Source organism: Pyxicephalus adspersus, chromosome 3, assembly GCF_032062135.1.
Source record: "Pyxicephalus adspersus chromosome 3, UCB_Pads_2.0, whole genome shotgun sequence".
Lineage (NCBI taxonomy): Eukaryota > Metazoa > Chordata > Amphibia > Anura > Pyxicephalidae > Pyxicephalus > Pyxicephalus adspersus.
Genome location: NC_092860.1, coordinates 51653977 through 51659976, shown reverse-complemented (window position 1 = coordinate 51659976; position 6000 = coordinate 51653977).

Sequence of the window (6000 nt, the reverse complement as noted above, 5' to 3'; positions counted from 1 at the left end):
ACCTTGCTCACTGAACACAGAAAATGGTTCACCACTCAAAACAAAGCTTAGCTTAGAAAGTGCATGCTTACTAAGGTATGTTCTGAAAAAGAGCTTTTGCCGACATTACCTTAACCCACAGTTAAAGTGTGAAAAAGAAGTCTTATGGATGCTAGTCATGTCACAGAATTGAAGGAAGTAGTTAAGTATTTCTAGTTTTAGCACCTTTGAATGCATGAATGAAGTTTCTTTATACTCTGGACATGGTTTCACTTTAAATGCCAACATGTTCTAACAAGGCAAAATTATGAAAACGTTATTTCTTGTGCATGGGTGATGTCATCATGGGATTATTTGGCAAGGTAACTTCATCAAATGCTTTTGCCTTAGTCTGTAATGGAATAATGTGAGTTATTTTGGCCCCAACCAAGGAAACACATATGAAAATCGTTATCAAATCTCATTACATCAGATTTTTTGGCAGCAAATAGAGTGACCTCATCAAATGGTATATTTGTATGATACAAACCATGCAGTATGTTGAAGGTCAACATATTTTTGAGGGATCTTAACATAGAAGATGAATCTTGCATTGTTTCCAAGTTTTTAACATTTTATAAAAAATCTTAAACATGCATATTTCTTGGCAGAATAAAATATGGGCAAATAAAATGCCTATTTTTTAAAGATTTGTTTGCAGTACATCAGTATGTACAATGCTTATTTGACTACAAGAATAAATAACTAGTATAAAGAATCCCATGCAGACAATACAAAGATGCACGTTTTTCTATATACTGTCAGCTAAGCAAGATGTGAACATTTACAGCTCTGAGATAAAAAAAAAAAAAAAAACTTTACAGGTAGTGCCCCAGTTAAGGACATCCAGCAAAGGGGCGACTCCTAGACACCAACTGGCTTCCCTGCCTGCTTGTTCATGTGCAGGACTGGGGCTTGATGGGGGGGGGAAGCAGTTTGCATGACTTGCAGAAGAAGTCTTTTGCTGTTTCTGCAACCTCTTGTAACTCTTTAACGACCAGGACAAACTATGCAGTTTTTGTTTTTTTTTGCTTTGTTTGTGATTAACTCACACTGAGGATTTTTTACAGTAACTGACACAATGCTGCCTAATAACACATTGAGACAAACATCTGTCCTAATTGCATTTATTAAAATAATGTACCTGTTCCGACTTGCATACAAATTCAACATAAGAACGAACCTACAGTCCCTATCTGGAATGTAACCTGGGGACTACCTGTATTTAAAGAAAGTATAAATAGCATAGACAACAAATTGTGAGGCATACAGCAAAAAGAGAAAATTATTCCGGGAGAACAAACAATGTGCCATATACAGCAGAAGTTACAAAGAAAAAAACACCCTGGGCTCAAAGTTTACAGCCAGTAGATGAACCTAATGCTTCCAATATAGCAGAGATTTGTTCATTCCACACGTGTTGATTTAAGGTAAGCCCCAGAGCCAACATCAAGGCCAATTTCATTCTGGGGTCCCAATGCCTTGAATAACCCACTCATGAGTGAAGTACACCAGCCCCCAGAGAGTGTCTTATTTACTCATTCATTCGTTCATTCATGTAGCCACGACAGATGACTTTACTAAATATAAAGTTGAATTTCACAATGTAGGGATGTCACAAATCAGTTTTATTGCAGGTAGGTTTTTTAAATCTGATTAATTTTCAAATGTTTTACTGTAAAAAAAAAATGTCATAGAGTAACAATAAATCCCTTGTATGAACACAAAAAATAAACAGTACAATCAAGTTATTATTTCATTATTTTTTCATGTATGTAAAATTTGTATGATTTTTTAGAAAAATAGAGGGTACCCTGTAACGTAAAAACTGGATGTGATAGCAAAAAACTGGGGTCATTTCTGATATAACTACCTGAAAATTATTAAAAAGCAAGCGTAAGATCTAACTCAACAAAAAATGTGTTCCCCGGTGTTATTTAATATTTGGATTCATTTTTTAAAAATGTATCACTGTAATCAATGTTTTAAAAGCAGATTACAATCTGCTTTTTAATTTCCCACAAAGCCACACCTCCCCGGCCTACCGATGCCTAACGCATCACATCGATCACACCGTGGATGTGACGTAGAAGCCGGCCGGGGATCGGTGGGGACGTCGTTAGATCGAGGAGAGCAGGTAGGATTTTTTTTTCTACCACTAGTGTGGCCCAGGGTTACCACTTTTGGTATGTAAAATTCCCCCCGAGCCACACTCAGGCAGTTAAAGTCATTTGTCTTTTGTTAGCAAATGTTTTCAGTCCTGGGCCAGATTCATTACAGATTTTTTGGATTACCCAGGTTCACTGATAAAAGTGTATCCTCTCCGCTCCTAAAAAGCTTTAATAAATCAGGCCCAGTGTATCAGTTTGGACCTGAATAGCCCTTAGCAGGTAATGACCTGTGTGGCTGTGGTTGCCTAGCCAGGCAAGTTTAGGCAAGTACCTTTTTGCTTCAGCAGTGCTGTATGGTCTTTGGAGCTTTGCTGGTACAGAAGATGTTGTTCACAATTTGAAGATAGTGTCCCTAGAAAAGCAGACATAGGAGGAGAATAAGTTGTGGGTGCACAGGTGACAGAGATGCACGAATATCCTATTTGGTGCTACCACAAATGCAATCATACATCCTCTGACTTGCTGCCTTTGTGTGGTAACTTTCCTTCAGATATAGTCAGGAATACTTTACATGTGTTTTTTAAATGCATGAATGAAACTTTGATTAAAAATGGGGCCCTATCTATGCTTACATAAATGGTGCTACAACTAAAGAAATATTTAAAAATGATTTTGTTACATAATGCGGAACCTACCTCTGTCCCCTAGTGTATACCATGTGATGAAGGCATCCAATAGGACACCTGCCATGAAAGATGATCGCAAGGATGCCCTATATCCAAGGAATAGCCCACCAAGCTAAATTACTTTTTACAGAGTATTATTCCATTTTATCTGAATAAAACCAAATTATCTATATTCAACCTGAAATTGAACAGCAACAGCACTTCAAAACATTCCTGTGAAATAGCCTAGACAGATGCTGATTCTTCTCTTTCTAATAAACAAAGACAAATGTCACCTCCCATGTGTTTCATACAGACACTTGCAGTATTGGGAACATTCATGAGGTTCAAGTAGCATAGCAATGCAATCAAGGACAGTTAGATATATGAATTGTTGGTGTACTTGGATAGACATCTGTCTGAGGAGGAAAAGATGAGCCCTGCAAACATCCAGGTCAAGATGTTTTCTAAGGTTTTCCAACAATTTATCAGTCAAAAGTGTCTGTATTTTACTATATTTACCCCCACCCCTTCTTAACAACTGCTGCAATATGATTCTATACAGAGTCTTTACATTTCTCAACATTTCTCCTAGTGAAAACAGATTGCTTCTCTGTTGGTACTATGCCTCACTTTTCAATCAACTGCAAATGTATCGGTTTGCAATAGCGGTATTGCAGTTAAAGAGGAACTTCATGGATTTTTGGCACACACTTATCCAGAACTACATTGTTGTTTTGCCTATTTCTTGGGAGCCAAGCCTGCTAATCGTGGTACTGCTGCCAGAGAAGAAGAAGCTGGAGTCTTCTGATCTGGTCACTCTTAGACCCCGAATAATGAAAGCTCTCCAAGGCTGGAGAGAATACACTTTCATCAGTGAAGCTGGGTGATCCCGCAAACCTGGAATGGATCTGGTCCAGGATTCAAAACATTTGCTAGCAAATTTTTAAAAATCCATTCCATGTTTTCTGGATCACCCAGTTCACTTCTGAAAGTGTATTCTCTCCAGCCTTGGAGAGCTTTCATAAATCAGGGCCATCATGTCTGCACCAAATACAATAAAGCAAAAATTGTAAGTCACTTTATCAATTTAATATTAGCAACAAAAAAGGGTAATTCAGAGAACAAGACAACAAAAATTCCAGAAAACACCCCCCCCCCCCCAGCTAATCAGCTATTGGTGGGATTAGATTTAATACAGAGTTCTCTCATTGCAAACATACGAAGCTCCACTGCCCTGTCAAGGCGCTAAATGTAAAGTGTGGCACCTAACCCTTAACTTTCAGAATATTGCAATGGTTTATGAAAGCACATTGAGAGCTTATTCTTACAGGATGCATGCCAACGTGCAAAAGCAAGCAAAAAAGCAACCATAAATTCCTGTGCAACAAAAACACATATAAACACAAGTATGTCACTCCATTCCAGACCAGTTTACTATGAACCTATACTGATCATAAATGGTTTATATCAAAGAAAAACTGTACTAAAATGTGTGTAGGTGTGCTGTCTGGGTACCTCTGGGTTCAATTATTTTTTATTCAATTATCTAGAAAAAGCATGGCAGCAAATGTAGTCAGAGTAAATCTGTATTCATTAAAAAAAAGGTTGGATTTTCTAATGGGATAGAAACCCTAGCATGAACTTCCTATAATTTACAGCAAACAATTTATGTATTTCCGAATGAAACTGCTGGAAATCTTTATATGAACACAGTGTACAGGCTCCCTCCACTGGCTAGTCACGTTGTATTCTCCTACCATTGTTCATCTGGTCAGAAATCATAAATCCTATCAGTGTTCGGGTTGAGATACTAATTTGTATCCAGTTATCAGCTATAACTGCTACAGGTAATTCTTCATCATGTATGACAACAGTTTGTTTAAAAATCAAACAAACAAATATTTAGTACAAAAGCAGAGAACTCATAATAATAATAACTCAGCACATTGTTGCTTTTGCTATTTCCTCCTAATTATTATCAGATCTACTAACAGGATAGCCAAAAACAAGATTACACTATCAATAAGCCATAACATTGTGTGGTTGGTGCTCCTGGTTTCATATACCAAAACAGAACTCCAGGTATATCAAAAGTGCTGAAAACACAAAAGAAAATCACGTTCACTAGGATATTTACCTGCAGGCTCACTCTTTAGGCCTGAGCTCTCCAAGACTGGACAAGATAGACTTTTGTAGGAGAACCTGGGTTATCCAGCAAACCTGTAAAGGATTTCTTAAAAATAATTTGCTATTAGTAGGCAAGTATTTTTATTCCAGGTTTACTGGATCACCCAGGTTCACCCATGATAGTCTATCTTCACCAGTCTTGGAGAGCTTTAATAAATCTGGTTAGTTTATACTAATTTTATTTTATAAAAAAAATGTATTGGTAAAAAAAAAAACAGGAGTTGAGATAATGCCCCTGATTCATCAAGCAGAATCAGATTATCGGTCGCGCATTCGTATTAGCGATCCGGAATCGTACGCGGTCGCGCTATTCAGCAACGGAAAAAGCTCCGCGATCGCTGGCCGCGCGTACGTTCGCGCTTCCAGCGATCGCGGATTTCAATGATGAATCAGGGGCAATGTAGCTGTAGTTACCGTACATAATGTGGATGAAGTGTACCATAAAGATAGTTATAAGTATGTATTCAATAAACCCAAATCAATGCTATATATATATATTTGTCAAACCAAAGATGTCTCTTCTCCTTGAGTTATATTCAGTTTTACTTTGGCATCGCCTTGTAAATGCTAGCACACAGCCCAGGGACAGTATACAGTATTTTGCAATTCGTAGCATGGTGCTATACAGCTACAAAGGAGCATTTATTTCTAATGAGAAAATTACCCTTATATCATATTTGCCAGTACCTTCATTGAGGAACTAGACCAGGGGTCGGCAACCTTTACTATCAAAAGAGCCATTTTGCACTTCCACTAAAGAAAAATAGTCTAGAGCCACAAAACATAACACAGTTTATAAACTTTTAAAAGTTTTAATCTTTTTTTAATTTTACTTGTTACAACAGAATACAACAAAACAGAAGTGCAGTGTGCATGTGTAGGCCTACTTTGAAATAAATTAAACACTGAACTATGCCCCTAGTATCATGATTTGTTTTATGAATTTGTAAAGTATTTATTGTACTTCACTGGATTTAACCACCTGGCCGGTAAACCCGACCTTGGTACGGGGTAAT